At 53.9% G+C, this 13,656-nt stretch overlaps 1 protein-coding gene across 2 annotated transcripts in view; it reads left to right on the top strand.

Annotated features, from left to right (window-relative positions):
• SLC25A21 (solute carrier family 25 member 21) overlaps positions 1–13,656 on the top strand; it is a 957,302-nt gene that overhangs the window by 63,207 nt on the left and 880,439 nt on the right. The gene's annotated exons all lie outside the window — the stretch shown is intronic.

Raw genomic sequence — 13,656 nt, 5'->3', positions numbered from 1 at the left:
ATATAAGGCGCATATCGATTTATACAAAGTGACCAAAGGATCAAGAACAATTTAAAACACGTTTGCCATAAAATATTGATCATGGGTGATCAAACAATGGCCTCTCCTCCTCCTTTTTTATCATCTCCTGGTGACCCACCTGTACCCTGGAAGCAGTGGAAAAAACTTTTTGTGACGTATCTTTTAGCAATTGGTGGTGATCGCTACGGACCCCTCAGACGTCAAGCAATACTCCTACATCATTTGGGAATAGAAGGCAGACGAATATATGAGGACTTACCAGAAGTGTCATTGGGCATGGACGATGGACAACCAAACAATCTCTATGATATGTCTATGCAAATGCTTGAAATTCAATTCACCCCTAAGACAAATCTAGTCTTGGAACGCCATAAATTCTTTTCTAGGGCACAAAAACATGATGAGGATATAGCATCGTATGTAGCTACTCTAAGAGGTTTATCCTTAACATGTCGGTTCGAGCAGTTGGCTGATTCTTTGATTAGAGATCAGATAGTCAGATGCACTAATAACAAAAGAATTAAAGAAAGGTTATTGATGAAAGATCCAAGCTTAGACGAAACCATCAAAATTGCTAAAGGGATGGAACATACTGCTATATGGCTTAAAGAGATTGATGGTTCCAGTAAAGAAGTTAAGGAAAATTTGGTCGCAGAAGTGGGGGTGGTACAGAATAAGGAAAAGAACACCCCAAAAGTGGGATCAGAATCAAAAGTAAAACAGGATACGCAGGTTAAACAATCTAGCCAAGAGTGGAGAGAAATAAAATGTTATCGTTGTGGTGCTCCTGGACATATTGCGTCCAGTAGCAGGTGTGCTGTAAGAAATTCAATTTGCAGAAAGTGCGGTAGAAGGGGACACCTTGCAAAAATGTGTAAGACTAAAATGGATTATAAAAAAATTCAAGAAGTGGAATCACATATGGGTGATTTGTGTGACGAGGGTGGTGAATTGATCTCTACCGTAGAAGTTATTTCTATGGTAGATGGTCACGTACTTAAAGAAACATGCGTTATCAGTCAGAAACATGGTGTAAGACCTGATGGGGTGAAATTAGAAAGTACTGGTAATTTGGAGAAACCTCATTGTCAAGTTCTCCTCGATGGTGTTCCGGTGAGAGTGTTGGCAGATTCCGGAAGCCTGTTCACCTTAATATCAAAGAAGGTATTTGAGTTAACATGGGATGTAAATTCGTTAGCCAAACCTGATATTAAAGCTGTAGGGTATGCTGGAAAAAGGATCGAGATTTTGGGTATGAGATGGTTAACTATCGATTTTAAGGGAGAAAAGGTATATGGGAGAGTATACATTAGTGATTATGGCTCGAATTTATTGGGTTGGCGTCACCAACGTGATCTGGGCATAATCATTAATCCCAATGCTCCTGAACCTGTGATGTTGTCAATTCAAGGGGAAGTGAAGGAGATTGATGTTGCGTTCAATGAAGATCTCATTGAAAAATATTCAGATGTATTTTCTGAAAAATTGGGTCTATTGAAAGGTTTTTCACACAAAATAATATTAAAGAGCGGAGTGAAACCTGTGGTGCATAAGGTGAGAAATGTACCTAATGCCATGAGGGATCTCTTAAAAGTGGAGTTAGACAAATTGTTGGAACAGGGAATCATTGAACGCATCGAGGCTTCTGAGTGGTTGGCACCAATTGTTGTGGCACCCAAACCGGAAGGCAAAATTCGCTTATGCATTGATCTTCGCGATCTAAACAAAGCAATTTGGGTAGATAGACACCCGCTGCCCAATATATCGGAAATGATGACAATGAATGGTGGTGGTACGGTTTTCAGTGTCCTGGACATGTCGTCTGCTTATCACCAAGTGGATTTGCATGAGGAGTCCAGGCATTTGACTTCTTTTGTAACGCCCTTGGGGGCTTTTCGTTACAAAAGAATGCCTTTTGGATTGGCCTCGGCCTCTGCAGTGTTTCAGAGGATAATGGATAATATATTTGGAAATCTTAATCATGTGTTATGTTTCCAAGATGATATATTAATCATTGGTAAAAATAATTCTGAGCACGATGTATTGTTTGAAGAAGTAATGTCGAGGCTACGCAAACATGGGATGACAATAAAGAAAGAAAAATGTCAGATTAGGAAAAAAGAAGTGCACTATCTTGGACATACTATAAACAGTGAAGGAATAACTCCAAAGAGGAGTATTGTCAGTGCTATTGAAAAGGCAGGGAGACCATCTACCAAAGATGAATTGAAGTCGTTTTTGGGACTAGCAGAATACTGTGCTAAATTTGTAAAGGGTTTCACAGAAATTGTAGAACCATTAAGGAAGTTGTTGAAGAAAGGAGTTGAGTATGTTTGGTCTAATGAGTGTGAACAAGCGTTCATTAGTATAAAAGAGTGTATTAGTCATGCTCCAACACTTGGACATTTTGATGTTAGTGCAAGAACGTATGTGACAACTGATGCTAGCAAGGTTGGGGTTGGAGCAGTACTATCACAAATTAAGGAAGGGGTTGAGAACATAATTGGATTTGCTTCTAGGAGGTTGCAAGGAGCAGAGTGTAATTATTCAGTGATTGAAAGGGAGGCTCTGGCTTGTTGTTGGGGGATCAACAGGTTCAAGTTTTATGTCTGGGGTATTCCTTTCAGGTTGAGGACAGATCACAAGCCATTGACGTATATTTTTAAAGGAGGGAGAGGACTGGAAGGGAATGTAACACCACGTATATCAAGATGGTTGCTGTCAGTAATGGACTACAATTTTGAAATAGAGTTTGTGAAAGGAGTGAACAATGTGGTTGCCGATTTCTTATCAAGGGCCCCTGAAGATGGTGGAGATACTGAAATTGAGGAAATATCTATTGGAGAGTTGGCTGTAATGCCGGAGGAGTGGATGGCAGCTAGGAGTGTGGATAAGGGAATGGATGTCGTTGAGGAAAAGGTTGTGCATGGGTGGAACAATGAAGATGAAGTGAATTCTGTGTTAAAGGAATATTACAGAATTAGGGAGGAATTAAGTATAGTTGATGGGAAATTAATGAGAAGGAATCAATTAATACCTCCTATGGGCATCAGGAGTAGGATTCTTAATATCGTCCATGAGGGTCATTTAGGGCGTGGAATTATTAAGAGGAAGATAAGACAATCATATTGGTGGCCCGGTATGGATCGGGATGTGGAGGAAAAAGTAAAACATTGTTCGATCTGTGCTAATAGTGATAAATCGAAACAAGTCAAGGAACCTCCGTTGGAGATAGTAAATTTTCCGGAGAAACCTTGGGAGGAATTGGCCATAGATATTTTGGGACCTATAGTAAAGTTGGGTTCAAGGAGCAAATTCATTATCATCCTGGTAGATATTCACAGCAAGTGGTTCGTTTTCAAAGATGTGGGAGAAGTAAAGAGTTCACATATTATTGAATTCTTAGAAGATGTTTTTGTTGAAGAGGGAGTGCCAAGGAGAATTGTATCGGATAATGGAGCGCAATTTATATCTAGGGAAATGAAGGAGTATCTATCGGGTATGGGTGTGCAACATGATAAGGTGGCACTTTTCAGACCTCAAGCTAATGGGGTTGTAGAGAGAGTAAACCGCTTGGTGATGAGTAACATTCAGTTGTCTCTTGCTAATCATCTTCCGTGGAAAAGGGAATTGAGAAGAATGATATGGACTCATAGGACTAGTCCTCACTCAACAACGGGGGTTTCTCCTTTTGTTTCTTTGAAAGGGAGGAATCCTGGAGTGAAAGAATGTCCAGTATGGTTGAAAAAGGCAAGCAGTGTGAGAGTTGACAGAGCGGAAATTTTAAGAAATGTGTTAAGATCACAAGTGAAAAACATGGAATATTATAACAGAAGGAACAGTGTGAAACGTTGTTCCGTTAAACCAGGAGATTTGGTAGTTGTTAAGTTAAGAAGGTTTGTTCACAAGGGTCAGAGCAAGTACTCTGATCCTTGTAAAGTAAGGGAAGTCAAACGCAATGTGGTAATTTTGGAAAATGGGACCACAAGAAGTATGTGTGATGTGTGTAAAGTCTAGACCTAGTAGAATATTGAATATAAATTTAGAACTGATAGGATATTAGATATTAAGTTTAGGCCTAGTAGAATATGGAATGTAAAGTTTAGATCTAGTAGAATATTTGATGTTTTGTAATAATTTATTGTTTGTATTGTTAAGGGGGAAAGATATGTAAGGATTTGATGATGATGATGTTTTAGAATGCAGGTCAGTCATCAGTGACATATGTGGGATCTGGAATGTTGGGGAATCAGAAGTTGGACTGTGCCTGCTGGGGATGCTGTTTATACTCAACTTGGAGCTATTAAACTTGAACTTGGATTTACTTCATGAGAGTAACGACTATCTTTACAGAGTACACCTGGGACCTGAATAGGGCTGGGCTTTCCCCACACAATGCTGGCTCCACCCCCTGTGGTGCGTCTAATGTCCCTGGCCTGTCCTGTGAATAGGGAGAGGTTCTGAGCAAAACAAAGTGCTCAAGAACCAGTTGCATCTGGTTTGCCCCTTCCCTGCACCTTGAGACAAAGGAAAATGGTGTATGTTGGACAGGCCACACAAAGGGCTTGCTCCCCCCCCCGCACGACAGGGCCCGAGCTCCGGCCCACCCGGCATACCCCCGTGACAAGCCCCTGTACTCCGTCTCCCGACGGACCCTCTGCCCTCGGACCCCTACTCATCACGGGGTCCAGCCCCACCGGCTTCCCCGGCCGGGTCAAGCCGCCATCTTGGGCCCTGCACCACGCGGCCGCGTGGCCTCACCTCGACCCTAACCCCGGGCCTGGCCGGCCCCGACATCCCGGCACCACCATCCACCCAGGGGGTGAGCGGACCACTTGGCAGGTCAATGGGAGAACGAAGCGTCAAGAGCTCTTCCCCCGCCAGGTGCCGATCACCTCCAGCAACCCCCAGGCGCTGGCTCCACCCCCTGCTGGGTGTCTGGACACCTTCATCCCGGACCCTCCGACCTCCCTCCGACCTCCAAGTGCGAGGGTCCGGACATCAAAGGGCACCAGCCCTATAACTAAGACAGCTCCGGAGCAGGAAGGCCGTTGTATCCTGGAGTCGAGAGACACCGAGTGAACTCAACCCTGACGGTCTACTGGCGCTGCCGTAGCCCGCTCTTGTGAACCATCGTCCTGCCTGCTGGCGCTGCCGCGGCCTTCTGCTACCTTCATCTTCCTGGGACCTGCTGGCGCTGCCGCGGCCCGTTGTAACGACCATCCTCACCGGGACCTGCTGGCGCTGCCGCGGACCGTCATCTTCCTGGGACCTGCTGGCGCTGCCGCGGCCCGTTGTAACGACCATCCTCACCGGGACCTGCTGGCGCTGCCGCAGACCGTACATCTTCCGGGGACCTGCTGGCGCTGCCGCGGCCCGTGGTATCAACCATCCTTACCGGGACCTGCTGGCGCTGCCGCGGACCGTACCACCTAAACCCCAAGCTCGAGGATTGTGAGCTCATCATCATCTCATCCGAACTACCTGATTGGTAAATAGACTGACCCGCTACCCCCTTCCCTACCTTACGAGACTCTAATCGAGGGGACCCCGGCGTCCAGACCTCCTTGTACCATTCTACCGTATCGTAACTAAGTACCTATAAAGAACACTGAACCGTATCCGTGTGTGATTCCTGTCTGTGGGGGGGGGGAAGTTACTTGTCTGTACGATCGCTGGAGACGGCTCTCTCCGGAGACCTCTCCCCCTGACCCCGGCCGACCCTCCCGGTCCGTCTACCTTTTCTAACATTGGTGGCCAGCGGCGCGATCCGAATCAACGCGTAAGCGTACAGAGAGTAGCTCACCCCACGACAAAAACACGATGTCGACCAAAGATAGCAGCTCCACCGAGAAATTCCAAATGGAGAAATTAGAAGAATACAACCACCGCGAACTGAGACAATTTTGCATAGAACTTGGCATTGCTACCACCGGCCTGAGTACCAAGGATGATCTAAAGCGCGCTCTGGAGTCATGGACAGAAACGGGGGTCACAGGACCCTCCGACCAAACCAGCATCACACCAGAGGGGAACGCCACGGCTCCCGAGGAGCGGGGAACGGGCCTTCCGCAAGAGGAGATCCGAGAAAGAGACAGAGTCAGATTACACGAGTTGGAGATGGCACGACTCAAGATGGATGGGGAACTCAAGTTAGCTGAACAGAAACTTAACCTCGAGCATATGCGGCTTCGAGAGGAACGAGAAGAAAAGCAGAGACAGAGAGAGCTGGAAGAGAAAAAAATAACGCTCGAGCACGAGCGCCGACTAGCGGAAATAGAACTGCGCAAACAGAATAAGGAACTGGGGGTGCCTGAGCGACCACACACCCCGGGGCCAAGTGAGAAAAAAGTTCACATCCCCAAGGATGTTGTCCGCGAATATGTCCGAGAAGACGACATACAACAGTGGTTTAAAGCCTATGAGATCGCAATGACCTCCCACCGAATCGACCGGAGTGATTGGGGAGCCGGACTCTGGGGGAGATTTATCAACGAGGGTCGCGATGCCCTGCTGCAGCTCCCCGATCACCAAATGTCGTCCTACGACCACATGAAGGCTGCCCTCCTCACCCGCTACGGCCTCACGCCCGAGATGTACCGCCAGAGGTTCAGAGATTGCACCAGGATCCCAGGTACAACGTGGGTAGAATACGTGAACTATTTCAGCCGGGCATTCGAAGGGTGGATCAAGGGAAGTCAGGTCACCACTTACGAACAACTCTTCAACCTTATGGTATGGGAGCACCTGTCAAACAACTGTTTCGTCGAGCTCCGGCAGCACCTACTCGACAGTAAGCTGACCGACCCCCGGCAGCTCGCCGCCGAAGCTGACCGGTGGGAAAGCACCCGAGTGGGCCGGAGAGGGCCCCACGACCAGAACAGAGGCAACCAAGGCCAGCACCGTCCTCGAGGAGGAGGGGGCCAGGGGCGAGGGAGAGACGCCTTACCAACAACACCCGTGGCCAGCACCCCGCCTCCGGCCGGCCGGGGCAACCCCCCGTTGCGGCCTGGGTACCGAGCCAACGTCACGTGCCACCGGTGCCAGCGACTAGGCCACTACGCCAATGACCCGAACTGCCCGCTAAATCAAACACCCAAGCCCCGCCAGGTAGCGGCCGCTGCCCTAGGGGAAGAGCAATCCTCGGAGGGACCCGAAGAGTACGAGCCGGCCCAGCAAGGGTGGGAACCGGCCGCCATGGTCCTGGCATGCCTAGGGGGAAGAGACATGGTTCCGCGGGCTCCCCTACCCGCCAACACCAGAAAATACGGTCAGTGGGTGACCATTAATGGACAGAGAGCCGAGGCCTTGCGTGACACCGGCGCCAGCGTGACGGCCGTCCGCTGTCACCTGGTGAAGCCCGAGCAGATCCTGCCGAACATTCTCTGCCCCGTCCGCTCGGCAGATAACTCTGAGAGCATGTGTAAGATGGCCTGCGTCCCGTTTGAATGGGGAGGGGTCTCCGGCCTACTGAAGGTGACGGTCCGGGACGATGCCCCCGTGGACTGCCTCCTGGGGAATGACCTCGAGAGTTCCCCGTGGGCCACCGTCGAGAAAAGAGAGCACCTGGGGATGCTGGGCCTCCCGGACTGGGCCTGCATAACCACCCGATCCATGGCCGCCCGGGCCACCCCCCGATCAGAAGAAACCGAATGGCCGGCACCTCCGCCCCCGGTTGCCCCCGTCGAGGACAACAGCGAGGCCGACCTCCCGGACCCGACTATCGAAGCAGACGCACAACACCAGGACCTTCCGGATCTGGCTCAGTGGCGTCAAGAGGGGGGGCCCACCCAAGAACAGTTCCGCCAGGAACAAAAGACCTGTCCCTCCCTCGAGGGACTCCGCCAACAAGCCGATACCCAAAACGCAGGGGACACCACCGGAACCCACTGGGTCTACTGGGACAACGACCTGCTCTACAGCGAGCAAAGAATCGCCGAGCTGGGGGCCGGTCGAGTTCTGGTGGTACCGCTCCGCTTCCGAGACTTTCTGCTCAACCTGGCCCACGATGTCCCCCTGGCTGGACACCTGGGCCAGGACAAAACATACAGTCGCCTGGTGACCCACTTTTTCTGGCCAAAAATGAGGAATGACGTCCTGAACCACTGCCGATCTTGCCCCACGTGCCAAGCCAGCGGGAAGAGTGGTCGGAAGCTGAAGGCCCCTCTGCAACCCTTCCCGGTGGTCACCACCCCGTTCGAGAGGGTGGGGATAGACATTGTGGGGCCTCTGGACCCCCGCACGGCACAAGGACACAGGTTCATCTTGGTACTAGTGGACCATGCCACCCGCTACCCCGAGGCGGTGCCCCTACGGACAGTGACAGCTCCGGTGGTTGGCCGGGCCCTGATGGGGATCTTCTCCAGGGTAGGCTTCCCCCGAGAAGTCGTCAGCGACCGAGGTACGAATTTCATATCTAAATACATGAAGTCCCTCTGGCAACAATGCGGGGTCACCTACAGATTCACGACCCCCTATCACCCCCAAGGGAACGGACTAGTGGAGCGTTTTTACCGCACTCTCAAGGGGATGATTGGGGGATTGGAAGAGCCTCTCCGTCGCCAGTGGGATGTGCTGCTCCCGTGCCTCCTCTTCGCCTACCGAGAAGTCCCCCAGAAGTCCCTCGGCTTTAGCCCTTTCGAACTCTTGTACGGGCACCCTGTGCGAGGGCCCCTCAGCCTAGTCAAGGAAGGTTGGGAGATGGCCCCCTTAACGACCCCTCCCGACGTCTTCAAATACATCCTGGCCCTACGAAACCAGACCCGGCGCTTCAGGGAGATGGCCAAGGCGAACCTCGAGGCCAGTCAGGAGGACATGAAAAGGTGGTATGATCACAATGCCTCCTCCGTTGAGTTCGAGCCTGGGCAGCCAGTATGGGTGATGTCCCCCACCGAACCACGTGCCCTGCAAGACAAGTGGACGGGGCCCTTCAAAGTGGTCGAGCGTAAAAGCCCCGTCACTTACCTCATCGACATGGGGTCCACCCGGAACCCCCTGCGGGTCCTCCACACCAACCGGCTCAAACCACACTTTGTGCGCTCCGAACTAAGCCTCCTGATGGCGACCGACAGTGGTACAGAAGAAGACTCCGAGCCCCTCCCGGATCTCTTAAAGACTCAGGAGAAGGACGGCTCCGTGGATGGGGTCCGGCTCTCCGACGCCCTCACTTCGGAGCAACGCCAGGACTGCCGGGACCTCCTGCTGCAGTTCGCGGCCCTGTTCTCCCTCACCCCCGGGGTCACCCCTTGGTGTTTGCACGACGTAGACACCGGGGACAGTCCCCCTGTCCGGCACCGGGCCTACCGCGTACCAGATCGGGTACGGGCCTGCATACAGGAGGAAGTGGCCAAGATGCTCACGATCGGGGTCATCGAGCCCTCGGACAGTCCCTGGGCCAGTCCGGTGGTATTAGTTCCCAAGGCCGCTGCCCCCGGCACCGCCCCTGAACTGAGATTCTGCGTCGACTACCGGGGCTTGAACGCTGTCACCCGGACCGACGCTCATCCCATCCCCCGAGCAGACGAGCTGATCGACCGGCTGGGGGCCGCCCGCTACCTTAGTATCTTCGACCTAACGGCGGGCTACTGGCAGATCGGCCTCACACCCAGGGCTCAGGAACGGTCAGCCTTCTCCACCCCCGATGGCCACTATCAATTTAAGGTCATGCCCTTTGGCATGAAGAATGCCCCCGCCACGTTCCAACGCCTTGTGAACCAGGTCTTGGCAGGGCTCGAAGAATTCAGCGCTGCCTACCTGGACGATATCGCTGTATACAGCCGCCACTGGTCCGACCACCTCCGTCACCTCCAAGAGGTCCTCCAAGCCCTCCAGCGGGCCGGCCTCACCATTAAAGCCGGCAAGTGCCAAATTGGCCAAGGGTCTGTGACCTACCTTGGGCACCAAGTGGGAAGCGGGCTGGTGGCCCCACTACAACTTAAGATTGCTGCCATCCAGTCCTGGCAGCCCCCCGTCACCCAGACCGAGGTCCGAGCCTTCTTGGGGCTCACCGGCTACTACCGGCGGTTCGTGAAGGACTACGGCAGCATCGTGGGGCCCCTCACGGGACTCACATCCAAGAATCAACCGAAGCGGGTCCACTGGACTCCTGATTGTCAAGCGGCCTTCGAGGAGCTGAAGGCCGCCCTGTGCACCGCCCCGGTGCTCCAGGCCCCCGATTACAGTCGGGAATTTGTAGTGCAGACCGACGCCTCCGACCACGGCATCGGGGCCGTCCTCTCTCAGCTGAACCCCGAAGGTCATGACCAGCCGGTGGCCTTCATCAGTCGACGTCTCCTGGCCCGAGAACAGCGTTGGAGCACAATCGAGAGGGAGGCATTTGCAGTAGTGTGGGCCCTCAAAAAGCTCCGACCCTATCTCTTCGGTACCCACTTCCGGGTACAAACCGACCATCGACCCCTGCAATGGCTGATGCAGATGCGGGGGGAGAACCCAAAACTCTTGCGCTGGTCCATTTCCCTGCAGGGAATGGACTTCACTGTGGAGCACCGGCCAGGCCAAGACCACGCCAACGCGGACGGCCTGTCCCGCTTTTTCCGCCTCGACGAAGAGAGTCCCCAAGGAGATGGGTGACTCTCCCCGCCTTCAGCTGGGGGGGACGCATGTTGGACAGGCCACACAAAGGGCTTGCTCCCCCCCCGCACGACAGGGCCCGAGCTCCGGCCCACCCGGCATACCCCCGTGACAAGCCCCTGTACTCCGTCTCCCGACGGACCCTCTGCCCTCGGACCCCTACTCATCACGGGGTCCAGCCCCACCGGCTTCCCCGGCCGGGTCAAGCCGCCATCTTGGGCCCTGCACCACGCGGCCGCGTGGCCTCACCTCGACCCTAACCCCGGGCCTGGCCGGCCCCGACATCCCGGCACCACCATCCACCCAGGGGGTGAGCGGACCACTTGGCAGGTCAATGGGAGAACGAAGCGTCAAGAGCTCTTCCCCCGCCAGGTGCCGATCACCTCCAGCAACCCCCAGGCGCTGGCTCCACCCCCTGCTGGGTGTCTGGACACCTTCATCCCGGACCCTCCGACCTCCAAGTGCGAGGGTCCGGACATCAAAGGGCACCAGCCCTATAACTAAGACAGCTCCGGAGCAGGAAGGCAGTTGTATCCTGGAGTCGAGAGACACCGAGTGAACTCAACCCTGACGGTCTACTGGCGCTGCCGTAGCCCGCTCTTGTGAACCATCGTCCTGCCTGCTGGCGCTGCCGCGGCCTTCTGCTACCTTCATCTTCCTGGGACCTGCTGGCGCTGCCGCGGCCCGTTGTAACGACCATCCTCACCGGGACCTGCTGGCGCTGCCGCGGACCGTCATCTTCCTGGGACCTGCTGGCGCTGCCGCGGCCCGTTGTAACGACCATCCTCACCGGGACCTGCTGGCGCTGCCGCGGACCGTACATCTTCCGGGGACCTGCTGGCGCTGCCGCGGCCCGTGGTATCAACCATCCTTACCGGGACCTGCTGGCGCTGCCGCGGACCGTACCACCTAAACCCCAAGCTCGAGGATTGTGAGCTCATCATCATCTCATCCGAACTACCTGATTGGTAAATAGACTGACCCGCTACCCCCTTCCCTACCTTACGAGACTCTAATCGAGGGGACCCCGGCGTCCAGACCTCCTTGTACCATTCTACCGTATCGTAACTAAGTACCTATAAAGAACACTGAACCGTATCCGTGTGTGATTCCTGTCTGTGGGGGGGGGGGGAAGTTACTTGTCTGTACGATCGCTGGAGACGGCTCTCTCCGGAGACCTCTCCCCCTGACCCCGGCCGACCCTCCCGGTCCGTCTACCTTTTCTAACAGTGTATAAAAGAAGGGGCTGTGACCCCAGAAAAATTTTCTCTTTTGGATCCTGACAGAGGGGGGCTTGCTGCTGGTGGGGCCCAGGAGGGACCGCCATGGGGGCTACCTCCCTGCTGGAGGGCCCTGTGTGCTGGCCCCTCGGCCCTACCTTGCCCCCTGGATGCCTTCAGGGCCTTTTGGACCTTTTTGCTGGTCCTTTTACTCTGCCAAGGCTTGATGCTGCCTTTTTGCGCCTAGTGAGCGCTTTATTTTCCTCTCTAGGGAACGCTTTACTTTCTCCCTGCAGCGCTGGATTGCGCGCCGCTGCTGAGAGGGGATCCCCCAGCCTAGGGATTCCCCCCTCCTTGGGGGCCTTTGCGGGTGCCCACCCCGCTTATTTCTCTTCAGTTAAGCAGATGCCCACCCTGCGTCATGGCGTGTATTTTTAATTGATGCGCGGGTGCCCACCCCGCTTCTACATTTATGTTCTATCTCGAGGGAGCCCACCCCTCGTTTTACGCCACAGAAGAAATCACCGCCGCGGCCCACGGCAAAACCGGAAGTCAGGCGGACAGACGCCTGGAGCGGGGCGGGACTTCCGCTTGAGGGAAGGAAGTCCCGCTCGCCGCCGGAGAGCGCGAGTGAGGAGTTCTATGCGGAGGGGACGGGAGCCCACCCCGCCTCCACGAGGTCCAGCGTGTTAAGTTCCGGGTCCCAGGAGGGGGCCCGGGTGAAGGCCGCCGATGCCAGCGAGGCTCTCAGGAGTGAGAGAGCCCCGCAAGAGAGGAGTCCCCGGAGACCAAGTCCTGCCTCCGCCCCCCCAGCCGGTGAGTGTGCAAGGGAGTCCGGGTGGGGAGAGGCAGAGTAAGAGTGGCCCCGTCTGGCAGCGGGCCGCTCCAACGAGGCGGGCATGTTTGTTTAAGCACCCCGCCGCTCCCACGGGGGCACGAGTGCTTTAGAGCCCCAGATGGCTCCAACGTGGGCATAGAGAGTTTCAGAGCCTACGTGGCTCCAGCGCGGGGCACAGTTGTTTCTCGAGCCTGCGTGGCTCCCACGGGCATAATTATATTTAGAGCCTGAGTGGCTCCAACACTTGGGGGGCATTAGTCATGTTTCAGAGCCTGGTGTGGCTGCAACGTTTGGCCCCATTATTTACAGAGCCCCGTGTGGCTCCAACGAAGGGGGCACATTTGCTTTAAGGGCCATTGAGAGCCCATGCCTTATTTTAACATTCCCAGCTGCCCAGCAAGTAGTGGGCAGCTGCACCGTTTAGGTCTTGTTTTTCTGTAGGGGACATGGTTAAGCAAGGAGTGAGACGCACTCCTTTGCCTGCTCAGCTGCGCAGCACTTGGTGCCAGCTGCAACGTTTAGGCCTGTGTAAAAGTGCGCACTTTGACTTTCGCTGCCTTTGCAGCGTGCCCTGACTGTTGGGACACAGGGCATTTGAGCCCCTCCTTTGCGATGGCCAGTTGGCCAGGGGGGCTGTTGGGATTGTTAGGTTTATAGGGCGCCAGGCCCTAATGTGATTGGGGTGTTAGGAAATGTACCGAGTGTAATATGTTTTGCGCACCCTGTGTTTTATGCCTCTAGATATGATTTCTGCATAGGAGGTTGTTTTACCTATTTAGGTTGATGTTAGGGAGATTATACTTGCCTGTGCGATATACGCCCCTAGTGTAATTATGCTTAGGAGGTAAGGTCTAATGCGTTAGACTTATGAGAAATTGCATAATGTGTTTATGCCCCTGTGATGTATACAGGATAGGTTTGATACCTGATTCCATTGTGATAATGCTGAGGTCATTATTGCGCCAGTAGTTACTAGTTGTGCTCTGC

The sequence above is a fragment of the Triturus cristatus genome, chromosome 9, assembly GCF_964204655.1.
Source record: "Triturus cristatus chromosome 9, aTriCri1.1, whole genome shotgun sequence".
In the NCBI taxonomy this organism is placed as follows: domain Eukaryota; kingdom Metazoa; phylum Chordata; class Amphibia; order Caudata; family Salamandridae; genus Triturus; species Triturus cristatus.
The sequence above is the reverse complement of the archived record's forward strand: the minus strand, read 5'-3'. Positions and strand labels throughout refer to the sequence as shown.